Source organism: Chiloscyllium plagiosum, unplaced genomic scaffold, assembly GCF_037043375.1.
Source record: "Chiloscyllium plagiosum isolate Xiang-an unplaced genomic scaffold, Cpla_swu_hap1 HiC_scaffold_5, whole genome shotgun sequence".
Classification (NCBI taxonomy): domain Eukaryota; kingdom Metazoa; phylum Chordata; class Chondrichthyes; order Orectolobiformes; family Hemiscylliidae; genus Chiloscyllium; species Chiloscyllium plagiosum.
Window position 1 is genome coordinate 32,472,975 of NW_028270143.1, and position 17,607 is coordinate 32,490,581.

Here is a 17,607-nt window from a genome sequence, read left to right on the forward strand (position 1 = left end):
AACCATTTGAGAAATTTGAAAGGGACATGCCTTCAGAAAATTTGGCAAAGAATGCAAGATTGAAAACCTGTGTGCAGTAGGGCACTCTGCATTCATGTTAATCTGCCAGGAATTTCAATCTAAGAAACCAGATCATTACAAGACTTTGTATCGCAACTTCAGTATAACATTGTGAATCTCCCTTCAGTGACTAGTTTACAAATATAGCCTGCGATAAATCAACACTTCCACACTACTTTCCAATACACTTCCATTTTCACACTTCAAAGTTAGTGTAACCTCACAAAACACAAAAAAAAATGATAAAGCAATATAATAGCATTTTTGCACACTATTAAAGTTCACATATAACAGATCAGCATATAACATATATTATAAATATGAGAATCTGTGATGAAAGTTCCAGATCCTCAGTGAATGGGCTGCCACTGGTCCCTAAATCTGTGTCTGCCTCCAGTGCCATTGCTTCAAGATCTATTTAACAGCTATCGTTACATCATATCATGCCTCATCGGAGACCCCACAAAGAAAACGTTGATGTCAGGAGTTTGTGTTATGGTTGATCACTTCCCACTGCCAGGACGACACAAAGGAATGAAAGATTAGGGTGACCTGATCTTTTGCGAGCCCATGCTATCTTTCTATGACTCCAATTGTGGTTTCAGCCCACTGTCTGGGAACCGCTGTGCTGAACATATCACAAAGTATTTTGAAGGCAGAAAAGGCTTTTTCCAGTTCATGAAGGTGACAAATCTTCTCCAGGAAATGTAAAGAATGTAAAGAAACATGTTGCATAATTTTCGGTTTTATTGAACATCTCATGTTGGAAACTACTTGGTCTCCAATAAACTGTTCATTAGGTTATTAATTAACAAATCCCAGTATAAATCAGAAATTGGGTTTTTCAAATAAAAGCAAAGTACTACAGGTGATGGAGATCTGTATTAAAAACAGAAAGTGTTGGAGAAACTTAGTAAACCTTTCAGCTTCAATAGAAAGAGAAACTATGTTAATGTTTTGCATACAATATTACTTTTCTAAAGAAGACTTCTGTTTTTATTTGGGATTATTCAAAATTGACAAAACCAAATTAATATTTATTTCTTATTCCCCTGCAATGTTGAAGGTGATCATTTCTCTGCTAGGGACAAAGAGCGTTCAATTCATTAATCAAATTGATTGCAAGAAAGAATTGGAGAGGACCCCACTTGTAAGATTTACGACCTGAAAAAACATTAAGAAGATTCTATCACGCAGCAAGTCTTCTGTCATAATTTATTCCATTTCACAACCTCCTTTTGTCAGTGGAGAGAAATGAGAATCAAAGTCTCAGAATACAATGGAAATACCTTATGGTGGTAGTGTCCAAGAAATGAAACTGTGTTATAGCTGAACTGTGTTTTAACTGAACTTCTCAGAGAATCAATATCTAAATTGGCCCAGCCTCTCATCAGATGGATGCATGTCACTGCTTCAGAACACATTTGATTTCTACACGACCTGAGTATAACTATTTAAAACATTCAATGTTGTAAATAAAACCTTCAGTTTTTTTCCATTCATAAGCATGTCTTACAGAATTTCCACTCTTGGATGATGGTGTGGTGAAAGGGAAATACTGTTCATGATATGAGTTTGAAATGGTCAGGTACAGATTATTGTGAAGTGTTTATTTCCCAAAAGCATGAGATGGAGGCAGAGTAGGACGCTGTCCCGGAGGACCTTTGCTCTTTGTTCATTTTCCTTCATTTTCCTATTTTCTCTCTCATTTTAGCAGCGATCGGAAAAGTAATACCCAGAGCAGCAGGACAGGAAATGAGTCCTGGTGCAGCACGAGGGGAAGAGAGCACTGGTGCAGGGTGAGTAGGAAGTGAGCCCTGGTGCAGCGCGAGGGGAAGTGAGTCCTGGTGCAGTGCGAGGGGAAGTGAGTCCTGGTGCAGCGCAAGGGGAATTGAGTCCTGGTGCAGCGCGAGGGGAAGTGAGTCCTGATGCAGCGCGAGGGGAATTGAGTCCTGGTGCAGCACGAGGGGAAGTGAGTCCTGGTGCAGCACGAGGGGAATTGAGTCCTGGTGCAGGGTGAGTAGGAAGTGAGCCCTGGTGCAGCGCGAGGGGAAGTGAGTCCTGGAGCAGCGTGAGGGGAAGTGAGTCCTGGTGCAGGGGGTGTAGGAAGTGAGCCCTGATGCAGCGCGAGGGGGAGTGAGTCCTGGTGCAGCGCGAGGGGAAGTGAGACCTGGTGCAGCGCGAGGCGAAGTGTGTCCTGATGCAGCGCGAGGGGAATTGAGTCCTGGTGCAGCGCGAGGGGAAGTGAGTCCTGGTGCAGCGCGAGGGGAAGTGAGACCTGGTGCAGCGCGAGGCGAAGTGTGTCCTGATGCAGCGCGAGGGGAATTGAGTCCTGGTGCAGCGCGAGGGGAAGTGAGTCCTGATGCAGCGCGAGGGGAATTGAGTCCTGGTGCAGCACGAGGGGAAGTGAGTCCAGGTGCAGCGCGAGGCGAAGTGTGTCCTGATGCAGCGCGAGGGGAATTGAGTCCTGGTGCAGCGCGAGGGGAAGTGAGTCCTGATGCAGCGCGAGGGGAATTGAGTCCTGGTGCAGCGCGAGGGGAAGTGAGTCCTGATGCAGCGCGAGGGGAATTGAGTCCTGGTGCAGCGCGAGGGGAAGTGAGCACTGGTGCAGCACGAGGGGAAGTGAGTCCTGGTGCAGCGCGAGGGGAAGTGAGTCCAGATGCAGCGCAAGGGGAATTGAGTCCTGGTGCAGCGCGAGGGGAAGTGAGTCCTGGTGCAGCGCGAGGGGAAGTGAGTCCTGGTGCAGGGCGAGGGGAAGTAAGTCCTGGTGCAGCGCGAGGGGAAGTGAGTCCTGGTGCAGGGCGAGAGGAAGTGAGCCCTGGTGCAGCACGAGGGGAAGTGAGTCCTGGTGCAGCGCGAGGAGAAGTGAGTCCTGGTGCGGCGCGAGGGGAAGTGAGTCCTGGTGCAACACCAGGGGAAGTGAGACCTTGTGCAATATGAGGGGACGTGAGCTCTGGTGTAGCGCGAGGTGAAGTGAGCCCTGGTGCAGCATGAGGGGAAGTGAGACCTGGTGCAGTACGAGTGGAAGTGAGTCATCGTGCAGCACGAGGGGAAGTGAGACCTGGTGCAGTGCGAGGGGCAGTGAGCACTGGTGCAGTACGAGGGGACGTCTGTCCTGGTGCAACATGAGGGGAAGTGAGCCCTGGTGCAGCGCAAGGGGAAGTGAGCCCTGGTGCAGCGCGAGGGGAATTGAGTCCTGGTGCAGTGCGAGGGGAACTGAGCCCTGGTGCAGCACGAGGGGAAGTGAGTCCTGGTGCAGCACGAGGGGAAGTGAGTCCTGGTGCAGCGCGAGGGGAAGTGAGTCCTGGTGCAGCGCGAGGGGAAGTGAGACCTGGTGCAGCGCGAGGGGAATAGAGTCCTGATGCAGCACGAGGGGAAGTGAGTCCTGATGCAGCGCAAGGGGAATTGAGACCTGGTGCAGCGCGAGGGGAATTGAGTCCTGGTGCAGCGCAAGGGGAATTGAGTCCTGATGCAGCACGAGGGGAAGTGAGTCCTGATGCAGCACAAGGGGAATTGAGACCTGGTGCAGCAGGAGGGGAAGTGAGTCCTGATGCAGCGCGAGGGGGAGTGAATACTGGTGCAGGGCGAGGGGAAGTGAGACCTGGTGCAGCGCGAGGGGAAGTGAGTCCTGATGCAGCGCAAGGGGAATTGAGTCCTGATGCAGCACGAGGGGAAGTGAATACTGGTGCAGGGCGAGGGGTAGTGAGACCTGGTGCAGCGCGAGGGGAAGTGAGTCCTGATGCAGCACGAGGGGAAGTAAGTCCTGGTGCAGCGCGAGGGGAAGTGAGTCCTGGTGCAGCACGAGGGGAAGTGAGTCCTGGTGCAGCGCGAGGAGAAGTGAGTCCTGATGCAGCGCAAGGGGAATTGAGTCCTGGTGCAGCGCGAGGGGAATTGAGTCCTGGTGCGGAGCGAGGTGAAGTGAGTCCTGGTGCAGGGGGAGGTGAAGTGAGCCCTGGTGCAGCACGAGGGGAAGTGAGACCTGGTGCAGTGCGAGGGAAGTGAGTCCTGGTGCAACACCAGGGGAAGTGACCCCGGGTGCAGAGGGAGGGGAAGTGAGACCTTGTGCAATATGAGGGGACGTGAGCCCTGGTGTAGCGCGAGGTGAAGTGAGCCCTGGTGCAGCATGAGGGGAAGTGAGACCTGGTGCAGTACGAGTGGAAGTGAGTCATCGTGCAGCACGAGGGGAAGTGAGACCTGGTGCAGTGTGAGGGGCAGTAAGCACTGGTGCAGTACGAGGGGACGTCTGTCCTGGTGCAACATGAGGGGAAGTGAGCCCTGGTGCAGCGCAAGGGGAAGTGAGTCCTGGTGCAGCACGAGGGGAAGTGAGTCCTGGTGCAGTACGAGGGGAAATGTGCCCTGGCGCAACGCGAGGGGAATTGAGTCCTGGTGCAGGGGAAGGGGAAGTGAGTACCGGTGCAGCATGAAGGGAAGTGAGTCCTGGTGCAACGCGAAGGGAAGTGAGTCCTGGTGCAACGCGAAGGGAAGTGAGTCCTGGTGTAGCGGGAGGGGAAGTGAACACTGGTGCAGCATGAGGGGAAGTGAGCTATGGTGGAGTATGAGGGGACGTGAGCCCTGGTGTAGCGCGAGGTGAAGTGAGCCCTGGTGCAGCATGAGGGGAAGTGAGCCCTGGTGCAGCGCGAGGGGAAGTGAGCCCTGGTGCAGCGCGAGGGGAAGTCAGTCCTGGGGCAGCACGAGGGGAAGTGAGTCCTGGTGCAACACGAGGGTAAGTGAGTCCTGGGGCAGCACGAGGGCAAGTGAGTCCTGGTGCAACACGGGGGGAAGTGAGCCCTGGTGCAGCACGAGGGGAAGTGAGCCCAGGTGCAGCGCGAGGGGAAGTGGATCCTGGTGCAGCACAAGGGGAAGTGGATCCTGGTGCAGTGTGAATGGAAGTGAGCCCAGGTGCAGCGCGAGGGGAAGTAAGCCCTGGTGCAGCACAAGGGGAAGTGGATCCTGGTGCAGTGTGAATGGAAGTGAGTCCTGGTGCAATGCGAGTGGAAGTGAGCCCTGGTGCTGTGCAAGGGGAAGTGAGCACTGGTGCAGGGCGAGGGGAAGTGAGCACTGGTGCAGTACGAGGGGACGTGAGCCCTGCTGCAGCACGAGGGTAAGTGAGCCCTGGTGCAGCACTTGGGGAAGTGAGCCCTGGTGCAGCACTTGGGGAAGTGAATCCTGGTGCCGCACGAGGGGAAGTGTGTCCTGGTGCAGCGCGAGGTGAAGTCAGCCCTGGTGCAGCATGAGGGAAAGTGAGCACTGGTGCATAATGAGGTGAAGTGAGTCCTGGTGCAGTGCGAGGGGAAGTGAGTCTTGGTGCAGAGTGAGGGGAAGTGAATCCTGGTGCAGCACGAGGAGAAGTGTGTCCTGGTGAAGATCGAGGGGAAGTTAGCCCTGGTGCAGGGGGAGGGGAAGTGAGCCCTGGAGTAGTGCAAGGGGAAGTGAGCCCTAGTGCAGCTTGAGGGGTTCTGAGTTCTGGTGCAGGTCGAGGGGAAGTGAGTCCTCTTGCAGCTCAAGGGGATCTGAGTCCTGTTGCAGCACGAGGGGAAGTGAGTCCTGGTGCAACGCGAGGGGAAGTGAGCCCTGGTGCAACGCGAGGGGAAGTGAGCCCTGGTGCAGCACGAGGGGAAGTGAGTCCTGGTGCAGGGGGAGGTCAAGTGAGTCCTGGTGCAGCGTGAGGGGAAGTGAGACCAGGTGCAGGGCAAGGGGAAGTGAGTCCTCTTGCAGCACAAGGGGAAGTGAGTCCTGTTGCAGCACGAGGGGAAGTGAGCACTGGTGCAGCGCGAGGGGAAGTGAGCTCTGGTGCAGTGCGAGCGGAAGTGAGGCCTAGTGCAGTATTGGGTGAGGTGATTCCTGGTTCAGCGCGAGGGGAAGTGAGCCCTGGTGGCAGGCAAGGGGAAGTGAGACATGGTGCAGGGCGAGGGGAAGTGAGTCCTGGTGCAGCACGAGGGGAAGTGAGTCCTGGTGCAGCGCGAGGGGAAGTGATTCCTGGTGCAGCGCGATGGGAAGTGAGACCTGGTGCAGGGCGAGGGGAAGTGAGTCCAGGTGCAGCACGAGGGGAATTGAGTCCTGGTGCAGCGCGAGGGGAAGTGAGCACTGGTGCAGCACGAGGGGAAGTGAGTCCTGGTGCAGCGCGAGGGGAAGTGAGTCCTGATGCAGCGCAAGGGGAATTGAGACCTGGTGGCAGGCAAGGGGAAGTGAGACATGGTGCAGGGCGAGGGGAAGTGAGTCCTGATGCAGCGCAAGGGGAATTGAGTCCTGGTGCAGCGCGAGGGGAAGTGAGCCCTGGTGCAGCACGAGGGGAAGTGAGTCCTGGTGCAGCGCGAGGAGAAGTGAGTCCTGGTGCGGCGCGAGGGGAAGTGAGTCCTGGTGCAACACCAGGGGAAGTGAGCCTTGTGCAATATGAGGGGACGTGAGCTCTGGTGTAGCGCGAGGTGAAGTGAGCCCTGGTGCAGCATGAGGGGAAGTGAGACCTGGTGCAGTACGAGTGGAAGTGAGTCATCGTGCAGCACGAGGGGAAGTGAGACCTGGTGCAGTGCGAGGGGCAGTGAGCACTGGTGCAGTACGAGGGGACGTCTGTCCCTGGTGCAACATGAGGGGAAATGAGCCCTGGTGCAGCGCGAGAGGAAGTGAGCCCTGGTGCAGCGCGAGGGGAATTGAGTCCTGGTGCAGTGCGAGGGGAAGTGAGCCCTGGTGCAGCACGAGGGGAAGTGAGTCCTGGTGCAGCACGAGGGGAAGTGAGTCCTGGTGCAGCGCGAGGGGAATTGAGACCTGGTGCAGCGCGAGGGGAATTGAGACCTGGTGCAGCGCGAGGGGAATAGAGTCCTGATGCAGCACGAGGGGATGTGAGTCCTGATGCAGCACGAGGGGAAGTGAGTCATTGTGCAGTGCGAGGGGAAGTGAGTCCTGGTGCAGTGTGAGGGGGAGTGAATACTGGTGCAGGGCGAGGGGAAGTGAGACCTGGTGCAGGGTGAGGGGAAGTGAGTCATTGTGCAGTGCGAGGGGAAGTGAGTCCTGGTGCAGGGCGAGGGGATGTGAGCCCTGGTGCAGTGCGAGGGGAAGTGAGTCCTGGTGCAGCACAAGTGGAAGTGAGTCCTGGTGCAGCGCGAAGGGAAGTGAGACCTGGTGCAGGGCGAGGGGAAGTGAGTCCTGGTGCAGCGCGAGGGGAAGTCAGACCAGGTGCAGGCCGAGGGGAAGTGAGCCCTGGTGCAGTGTGAGGGGAAATGAGTCCTGGTGCAGGGCGAGGGGAAGTGAGTCCTGGTGCAGCGCGAGGAGAAGTGAGCCCTGGTGCAGCACAAGTGGAAGTGAGTCCTGATGCAGTGCGAAGGGAAGTGAGACCAGGTGCAGGCCGAGGGGAAGTGAGCCCTGGTGCAGTGCGAGCGGAAGTGAGCCCTGGTGCAGTGTGAGGGGAAGTGAGTCCTGGTGCAGCACGGGGGAAGTGAGTCCTTATGCAGCGCGAAGGGAAGTGAGACCTGGTGCAGGGCGAGGGGAAGTGAGTCCTGGTGCAGCGCGAGGTGAAGTGAGACCTAGTGCAGCATGAGGGGAAGTGAGTCCTGGTGCAGTGCGAGCGGAAGTGAGACCTAGTGCAGTATTGGGTGAGGTGATTCCTGGTGCAGCGCGAGGGGAAGTGAGCCCTGGTGCAGGGCCAGGGGAGGTGAGCCCTGGTGCCGTGCAAGGGGAAGTGAGTCCTGGTGCAGCACGAGGGAAAGTGAGTTCAGGGGCAGCGCGAGGGCAAGTGAGTCCTGGTGCAGCACAAGGGAGAGTGAGTCTTGGTGCAGCGCAAGGGCAAGTGAGACCTGGTTCTGGGCGAGGGGAAGTAAGACCTGGTGCAGGCCGAGGGGAAGTGACCCCTGGTGCAGCGTGAGGGGAAGTGAGTCCTGGTGCAGCATGAGGGCAAGTGAGCCCTGGTGTTGCGCGAGGGGAAGTGAGCCCTGGTGAAGCGTGAGGGGAAGTGAGTCCTGGTGCAGCACGAGGGGAAGTGAGTCCTTATGCAGCGCGAGTGGAAGTGAGACCTGGTGCAGCACGAGGGGAAGTGAGTCCTTATGCAGCGCGAGTGGAAGTGAGACCTGGTCCAGGGCGAGGGGAAGTGAGTCCCAGTGCAGCGCAAGGGGAAGTGAGACCTAGTGCAGCACGAAGGGAAGTGAGTCCTGGTGCAGTGCGAGCGGAAATGAGACCTAGTGCAGTATTGGGTGAGGTGATTCCTGGTTCAGCGCGAGGGGAAGTGAGCCCTGGTGCAGGGCCAGGGGAAATGAGCCCTGGTGCAGCACAAGGGAGAGTGAGTCCTAGTGCAGCGTGAGGGGAAGTGAGCCTTGGTGCAGCACAAGGGGAAGTGAGTCCTGGTGCAGGGCGAGGGGAAGTGAGACCTGGTGCAGGGCGAGGGGAAGTGAGACCTGGTGCAGGGTGAGGGGAAGTCAGGCCTGGTGCAGGGTGAGGGGAAGTGAGTCCTGGTGCAGGGTGAGGGGAAGTGAGTCATTGTGCAGTGCGAGGGGAAGTGAGTCCTGGTGCAGCGCGAGGGGAAGTGAGTCCTGGTGCAGCGCGAAGACAAGTGAGACCCGGTGCAGGGCGAGGGGAAGTCAGACCTGGTGCAGGGTGAGGGGAAGTGAGTCCTGGTGCAGGGTGAGGGGAAGTGAGTCATTGTGCAGTGCGAGGGGAAGTGAGTCCTGGTGCAGGGCGAGGGGATGTGAGCCCTGGTGCAGTGCGAGGGGAAGTGAATACTGGTGCAGGGCGAGGGGAAGTGAGACCTGGTGCAGGGTGAGGGGAAGTGAGTCATTGTGCAGTGCGAGGGGAAGTGAGTCCTGGTGCAGGGCGAGGGGATGTGAGCCCTGGTGCAGTGCGAGGGGAAGTGAGTCCTGGTGCAGCGTGAAGGGAAGTGAGACCTGGTGCAGGGCGAGGGGAAGTGAGTCCTGGTGCAGCGCGAGGGGAAGTCAGACCAGGTGCAGGCCAAGGGGAAGTGAGCCCTGGTGCAGTGCGAGCGGAAGTGAGCCCTGGGTGCAGTGTGAGGGGAAATGAGTCCTGGTGCAGGGCGAGGGGAAGTGAGTCCTGGTGCAGCGCGAGGAGAAGTGAGTCCTGGTGCAGCACAAGTGGAAGTGAGTCCTGGTGCAGTGCGAAGGGAAGTGAGACCAGGTGCAGGCCGAGGGGAAGTGAGCCCTGGTGCAGTGCGAGCGGAAGTGAGCCCTGGTGCAGTGTGAGGGGAAGTGAGTCCTGGTGCAGCGCGAGGGGAAGTGAGACCTAGTGCAGCATGAGGGGAAGTGAGTCCTGGTGCAGTGCGAGCGGAAGTGAGACCTAGTGCAGTATTGGGTGAGGTGATTCCTGGTGCAGCGCGAGGGGAAGTGAGCCCTGGTGCAGGGCCAGGGGAGGTGAGCCCTGGTGCTGTGCAAGGGGAAGTGAGTCCTGGTGCAGCACGAGGGAAAGTGAGTTCAGGGGCAGCGCGAGGGCAAGTGAGTCCTGGTGCAGCACAAGGGAGAGTGAGTCCTGGTGCAGCGCAAGGGGAATTGAGACCTGGTGCAGCGCGAGGGGAATTGAGACCTGGTGCAGCGCGAGGGGAATTGAGTCCTGATGCAGCACGAGGGGAATTGAGACCTGGTGCAGGGCGAGTGAAAGTGAGTCCTGGTGCAGCGCAAGGGCAAGTGAGACCTGGTTCTGCGCGAGTGAAAGTGAGTCCTGGTGCAGCGCGAGGGGAAGTGAGTCCTGGTGCAGTGCGAGGGGAAGTGAATACTGGTGCAGGGCGAGGGGAAGTGAGACCTGGTGCAGGGCGAGGGAAAGTGAGTCCTGGTGCAGTGCGAGGGGAAGTGAGACCTAGTGCAGCGCGAGGGGAAGTGAGCCCTGGTGCAGTGCGAACAGAAGTGAGACCGAGTGCAGTATTGGGTGAGGTGATTCCTGGTTCAGCGCGAGGGTAAGTGAGCCCAGGTGCAGGGTGAGGGGAAGTGAGACATGGTGCAGGACGAGGGGAAGTGAGTCCTGGTGCAGCATGAGGGAAAGTGAGTCCTGGTGCGGCGTGAGGGGAAGTGAGTCCTGGTGCAGCGTGTGGGGAAGTGAGACCTGGTGCAGCGCGAGGAGAAGTTAATCCCGGTGCAGCACGAGGATAAGTGAGCCATGGTGCTGCGCGAGGGGAACTGAGCCCTGGTGCTGCGCGAGTGAAAGTGAGTCCTGGTGCAGCGCGAGGGGAAGTGAGTCCTGGTGCAGTGCGAGGGGAAGTGAATACTGGTGCAGGGCGAGGGGAAGTGAGACCTGGTGCAGGGTGAGGGGAAGTGAGTCATTGTGCAGTGCGAGGGGAAGTGAGTCCTGGCGCAGGGCGAGGGGAAGTGAGTCCTGGTGCAGCACAAGTGGAAGTGAGTCCTGGTGCAGCGCGAAGGGAAGTGAGACCTGGTGCAGGGCGAGGGGAAGTGAGTCCTGGTGCAGCACAAGTGGAAGTGAGTCCTGGTGCAGCGCGAAGGGAAGTGAGACCTGGTGCAGGGCGAGGTGAAGTGAGTCCTGGTGCAGCACAAGTGGAAGTGAGTCCTGGTGCAGCGCGAAGGGAAGTGAGACCTGGTGCAGGGCAAGGGGAAGTGAGTCCCAGTGCAGCATGCAGAGAAGTGAGCCCTGGTGATGCGCGAGTGAAAGTGCGTCCTGGTGCAACGCGAGGGGAAGTGAGTCCTGGTGCAGTGTGAGGGGGAGTGAATACCGGTGCAGGGTGAGGGGAAATGAGTCATTGTGCAGTGCGAGGGGAAGTGAGTCCTGGTGCAGGGCGAGTGGAAGTGAGTCCTGGTGCAGCATAAGTGGAAGTGAGTCCTGGTGCAGCGCGAAAGGAAGTGAGACCTGGTGCAGGGCGAGGGGAAGTCAGACCGGGTGCAGGCCGAGGGGAAGTGAGACCTAGTGCAGCACGAGGGGAAGTGAGCCCTGGTGCAGTGCGAGCGGAAGTGAGCCCTGGTGCTGGGTGGAGGGGAAGTGAGTCCTGGTGCAGCGCGAGGGAAAGTGAGTTCAGGGGCAGCGCGAGGGCAAGTGAGTCTTGGTGCAGCACGAGGGAGAGTGAGTCCTGGTGCAGCACGAGGGGAAGTGAGTGCTGGTGCAGCGCGAGGGGAAGTGAGACCTGGTGCAGGGCGAGTGAAAGTGAGCCCTGGTGCAGGGCGAGGGGAAGTGAGTCCTGGTGCAGGTCGAGTGAAAGTGAGTCCTGGTGCAGCGCGAGGGGAAGTGAGACCTTGTGCAGGGCGAGTGAAAGTGAGTCCTGGTACAGCACGAGGAAAAGTGAGTCCCAGTGCAGCATGCGGATAAGTGAGCCCTGGTGATGCGCGAAGGGAACTGAGCCCTGGAGCTGCGCGAGTGAAAGTGAGCCCTGGTGCAGGGCGAGGGGAAGTGAGTCCTGGTGCAGTTCGAGGGGAATTGAGTCCAGGTGTAGGGCGAGGTGAAGTGACCCCTGGTGCAGCATGAGGGCAAGTGACCCCTGGTGCAGGGCGAGGGGTAGTGAGCCCTGGTGCAGTGCGAGGGGAAGTGAGTCCTGGTGCAGTGCGAGGGGAAGTGAGTCTTGGTGCAGTGTGAGGGGAAGTGAGTCCTGGTGCAGGGCGAGAGGAAGTGAGTCCAGGTGCAGTGCGAGGGGAAGTGAGTACTGGTGCAGGGCGAAGGGAAGTGAGACATGGTGCAGGGTGAGGGGAAGTGAGTCATTGTGCAGAGCGAGGGCAAGTGATTCCTGGTGCAGGGCGAGGGGAAGTGAGTCCTGGTGCAGGGCGAGGGCAAGTGAGACCTAGTGCAGGGCGAGGGGTAGTGAGACCTGGTGCAGGGCGAGCGGAAGTGAGTCCTGGTGCAGCGGGAGGGGAAGTGAGTCCTGGTGCAGGGCGAGGGGACGTGAGTCCTGGTGCAGTGCGTGGGAAGTGAGCCCTGGTGCAGCGCGAGGGGAAGTGAGTCCTGTTGCATCATGAGGGGAAGTGAGTTCATGGGCAGCGAGAGGGCAAGTGAGTCCTAATGCAGCACGAGGAGAAGTGAGTCCTGGTGCAGCACGATGGGAAGTGAGACCTAGTGCAGGGCGAGTGGAAGTGAGTCCTTGTGCAGCACGAGGGGAAGTGGGTCCTGGTGCAGCACGAAGGGAAGTGAGTCATGGTGCAGGGCGAGGGGAAGTGAGTCCTGGTGCAGTGCGAGGGGAAGTGAGCCCTGATGCAGCGCGAGGGGAAGTGAGTCCTGGTGCAGCGTGAGGGGAAGTGAGTTCATGGGCAGCGAGAGGGCAAGTGAGTCCTAATGCAGCACGAGGAGAAGTGAGTCCTAGTGCAGTGCGAGGGGAAGTGAGTCCTGGTGCAGCACAAGTGGAAGTGAGTCCTGGTGCAGCGCGAAGGGAAGTGAGACCTGGTGCAGGGCGAGCGGAAGTGAGTCCTGGTGCAGCGCGAGGGGAATTCAGACCAGGTGCAGGCCGAGGGGAAGTGAGCCCTGGTGCAGTGCGAGCGGAAGTGAGCCCTGGTGCAGTGTGAGGGGAAATGAGTCCTGGTGCAGGGCGAGGGGAAGTGAGTCCTGGTGCAGCACGAGGAGAAGTGAGTCCTGGTGCAGCACAAGTGGAAGTGAGTCCTGGTGCAGTGCGAAGGGAAGTGAGACCAGGTGCAGGCCGAGGGGAAGTGAGCCCTGGTGCAGTGCGAGCGGAAGTGAGCCCTGTTGCAGTGTGAGGGGAAGTGAGTCCTGGTGCAGCGCGAGGGGAAGTGAGACCTGGTGCAGGGCGAGGGGAAGTGAGACCTAGTGCAGCATGAGGGGAAGTGAGTCCTGGTGCAGTGCGAGCGGAAGTGAGACCTAGTGCAGTATTGGGTGAGGTGATTCCTGGTGCAGCGCGAGGGGAAGTGAGCCCTGGTGCAGGGCCAGGGGAGGTGAGCCCTGGTGCCGTGCAAGGGGAAGTGAGTCCTGGTGCAGCACGAGGGAAAGTGAGTTCAGGGGCAGCGCGAGGGCAAGTGAGTCCTGGTGCAGCACAAGGGAGAGTGAGTCCTGGTGCAGCGCAAGGGCAAGTGAGACCTGGTTCTGGGCGAGGGGAAGTGAGACATGGTGCAGGCCGAGGGGAAGTGAATACTGGTGCAGGGCGAGGGGAAGTGAGACCTGGTGCAGGGCGAGGAAAAGTGAGTCCTGGTGCAGCGCAAGGGCAAGTGAGACCTGGTTCTGCGCGAGTGAAAGTGAGTCCTGGTGCAGCGCGAGGGGAAGTGAGTCCTGGTGCAGTGCGAGGGGAAGTGAATACTGGTGCAGGGCGAGGGGAAGTGAGACCTGGTGCAGGGCGAGGGAAAGTGAGTCCTGGTGCAGTGCGAGGGGAAGTGAGACCTAGTGCAGCGCGAGGGCTAGTGAGTCCTGGTGCAATGAGAGGGGAAGTGAGACCGAGTGCAGCATAAGGGGAAGTGAGCCCTGGTGCAGCGCGAGGGGAAGTGAGCCCTGGTGCAGTGCGAACAGAAGTGAGACCGAGTGCAGTATTGGGTGAGGTGATTCCTGGTTCAGCGCGAGGGTAAGTGAGCCCAGGTGCAGGGTGAGGGGAAGTGAGACATGGTGCAGGGCGAGGGGAAGTGAGTCCTGGTGCAGCACGAGGGAAAGTGAGTCCTGGTGCAATGCGAGGGGAAGTGAGTCCTGGTGCAGCGTGTGGGGAAGTGAGACCTGGTGCAGCGCGAGGAGAAGTTAATCCCGGTGCAGCACGAGGATAAGTGAGCCATGGTGCTGCGCGAGGGGAACTGAGCCCTGGTGCTGCGCGAGTGAAAGTGAGTCCTGGTGCAGCGCGAGGGGAAGTGAGTCCTGGTGCAGTGCGAGGGGAAGTGAATACTGGTGCAGGGCGAGGGGAAGTGAGACCTGGTGCAGGGTGAGGGGAAGTGAGTCATTGTGCAGTGCGAGGGGAAGTGAGTCCTGGTGCAGGGCGAGGGGAAGTGAGTCCTGGTGCAGCACAAGTGGAAGTGAGTCCTGGTGCAGCGCGAAGGGAAGTGAGACCTGGTGCAGGGCGAGGGGAAGTGAGTCCTGGTGCAGCACAAGTGGAAGTGAGTCCTGGTGCAGCGCGAAGGGAAGTGAGACCTGGTGCAGGGCGAGGGGAAGTGAGTCCTGGTGCAGCACAAGTGGAAGTGAGTCCTGGTGCAGCGCGAAGGGAAGTGAGACCTGGTGCAGGGCGAGGGGAAGTGAGTCCTGGTGCAGCACAAGTGGAAGTGAGTCCTGGTGCAGCGCGAAGGGAAGTGAGACCTTGTGCAGGGCGAGGGGAAGTGAGTCCCAGTGCAGCATGCAGAGAAGTGAGCCCTGGTGATGCGCGAGTGAAAGTGCGTCCTGGTGCAACGCGAGGGGAAGTGAGTCCTGGTGCAGTGTGAGGGGGAGTGAATACCGGTGCAGGGTGAGGGGAAATGAGTCATTGTGCAGTGCGAGGGGAAGTGAGTCCTGGTGCAGGGCGAGTGGAAGTGAGTCCTGGTGCAGCATAAGTGGAAGTGAGTCCTGGTGCAGCGCGAAAGGAAGTGAGACCTGGTGCAGGGCGAGGGGAAGTCAGACCGGGTGCAGGCCGAGGGGAAGTGAGACCTAGTGCAGCACGAGGGGAAGTGAGACCTGGTGCAGGGCGAGCGGAAGTGAGCCCTGGTGCTGGGTGGAGGGGAAGTGAGTCCTGGTGCAGCGCGAGGGAAAGTGAGTTCAGGGGCAGCGCGAGGGCAAGTGAGTCTTGGTGCAGCACGAGGGAGAGTGAGTCCTGGTGCAGCACGAGGGGAAGTGAGTGCTGGTGCAGCGCGAGGGGAAGTGAGACCTGGTGCAGGGCGAGTGAAAGTGAGCCCTGGTGCAGGGCGAGGGGAAGTGAGTCCTGGTGCAGGTCGAGTGAAAGTGAGTCCTGGTGCAGCGCGAGGGGAAGTGAGACCTTGTGCAGGGCGAGTGAAAGTGAGTCCTGGTACAGCACGAGGAAAAGTGAGTCCCAGTGCAGCATGCGGATAAGTGAGCCCTGGTGATGCGCGAAGGGAACTGAGCCCTGGAGCTGCGCGAGTGAAAGTGAGCCCTGGTGCAGGGCGAGGGGAAGTGAGTCCTGGTGCAGTTCGAGGGGAATTGAGTCCAGGTGTAGGGCGAGGTGAAGTGACCCCTGGTGCAGCATGAGGGCAAGTGACCCCTGGTGCAGGGCGAGGGGTAGTGAGCCCTGGTGCAGTGCGAGGGGAAGTGAGTCCTGGTGCAGTGCGAGGGGAATTGAGTCTAGGTGCAGTGTGAGGGGAAGTGAGTCCTGGTGCAGGGCGAGGGGAAGTGAGTCCAGGTGCAGTGCGAGGGGAAGTGAGTACTGGTGCAGGGCGAGGGGAAGTGAGACATGGTGCAGGATGAGGGGAAGTGAGTCATTGTGCAGAGCGAGGGCAAGTGATTCCTGGTGCAGGGCGAGGGGAAGTGAGTCCTGGTGCAGGGCGAGGGCAAGTGAGACCTAGTGCAGGGCGAGGGGTAGTGAGCCCTGGTGCAGCACAAGGGGAAGTGAGTCCTGGTGCAGCGCGAAGGGAAGTGAGACCTGGTGCAGGGCGAGGGGAAGTGAGTCCTGGTGCAGCGCGAGGGGAAGTCAGACCAGGTGCAGGCCGAGGGGTAGTGAGACCTAGTGCAGCACGAGGGGAAGTGAGCCCTGGTGCAGTGCGAGCGGAAGTGATGCCTGGTGCCGGGTGGAGGGGAAGTGAGTCCTGGTGCAGCACGAGGGAAAGTGAGTTCAGGGGCAGCGAGAGGGCAAGTGAGTCCTGGTGCAGCACGAGGGGAAGTGAGTGCTGGTGCAGCGCGAGGCGAAGTGAGACCTGGTGCAGGGCGAGTGAAAGTGAGCCCTGGTGCAGCGCGAGTGGAAGTGAGCCCTGGTGCAGCACGAGGAAAAGTGAGTCCCAGTGCAGCATGACGAGAAGTGATGCGCGAGGGGAACTGAGCCCTGGTGCAGGGCGAGGGGATGTGAGTCCTGGTGCAGTGTGTGGAGAAGTGAGTCCTGGTGCAGTGCGTGGGAAGTGAGCCCTGGTGCAGTGCGAGGGGAAGTGAGTCCTGGTGTAGAGCGAGGGGAAGTGAGCCCTGGTGCAGCATGAGGAGAAGTGAGTCCTGGTGCAGCACAAGTGGAAGTGAGTCCTGGTGCAGTGCGAAGGGAAGTGAGACCAGGTGCAGGCCGAGGGGAAGTGAGCCCTGGTGCAGTGCGAGCGGAAGTGAGCCCTGGTGCAGTGTGAGGGGAAGTGAGGCCTGGTGCAGCGCGAGGGGAAGTGAGACCTGGTGCAAGGCGAGGGGAAGTGAGTCCTGGTGCAGTGCGAGCGGAAGTGAGACCTAGTGCAGTATTGGGTGAGGTGATTCCTGGTGCAGCGCGGGGGGAAGTGAGCCCTGGTGCAGGGCCAGGGGAGGTGAGCCCTGGTGCCGTGCAAGGGGAAGTGAGTCCTGGTGCAGCACGAGGGAAAGTGAGTTCAGGGGCAGCGCGAGGGCAAGTGAGTCCTGGTGCAGCACAAGGGAGAGTGAGTCCTGGTGCAGCGCAAGGGCAAGTGAGACCTGGTTCTGGGCGAGGGGAAGTGAGACCTGGTGCAGGCCGAGGGGAAGTGAATACTGGTGCAGGGCGAGGGGAAGTGAGACCTGGTGCAGGGCGAGGGAAAGTGAGTCCTGGTGCAGCGCAAGGGCAAGTGAGACCTGGTTCTGCGCGAGTGAAAGTGAGTCCTGGTGCAGCGCGAGGGGAAGTGAGTCCTGGTGCAGTGCGAGGGGAAGTGAATACTGGTGCAGGGCGAGGGGAAGTGAGACCTGGTGCAGGGCGAGGGAAAGTGAGTCCTGGTGCAGTGCGAGGGGAAGTGAGACCTAGTGCAGCGCGAGGGCTAGTGAGTCCTGGTGCAATGAGAGGGGAAGTGAGACCGAGTGCAGATTAAGGGGAAGTGAGCCCTGGTGCCGCGCGAGGGGAAGTGAGCCCTGGTGCAGTGCGAACAGAAGTGAGACCGAGTGCAGTATTGTGTGAGGTGATTCCTGGTTCAGCGCGAGGGTAAGTGAGCCCAGGTGCAGGGTGAGGGGAAGTGAGACATGGTGCAGGGCGAGGGGAAGTGAGTCCTGGTGCAGCACGAGGGAAAGTGAGTCTTGGTGCGGCGTGAGGGGAAGTGAGTCCTGGTGCAGCGTGTGGGGAAGTGAGACCTGGTGCAGCGCGAGGAGAAGTTAATCCCGGTGCAGCACGAGGATAAGTGAGCCATGGTGCTGCGCGAGGGGAACTGAGCCCTGGTGCAGCGCGAGGGGAAGTGAGTCCTGGTGCAGTGCGAGGGGAAGTGAATACTGGTGCAGGGCGAGGGGAAGTGAGACCTGGTGCAGGGTGAGGGGAAGTGAGTCATTGTGCAGTGCGAGGGGAAGTGAGTCCTGGTGCAGCACAAGTGGAAGTGAGTCCTGGTGCAGCGTGAAGGGAAGTGAGACCTGGTGCAGGGCGAGGGGAAGTGAGTCCTGGTGCAGCACAAGTGGAAGTGAGTCCTGGTGCAGCGCGAAGGGAAGTGAGACCTGGTGCAGGGCGAGGGGAAGTGAGTCCTGGTGCAGCACAAGTGGAAGTGAGTCCTGGTGCAGCGCGAAGGGAAGTGAGACCTGGTGCAGGGCGAGGGGAAGTGAGTCCCAGTGCAGCATGCAGAGAAGTGAGCCCTGGTGATGCGCGAGTGAAAGTGCGTCCTGGTGCAACGCGAGGGGAAGTGA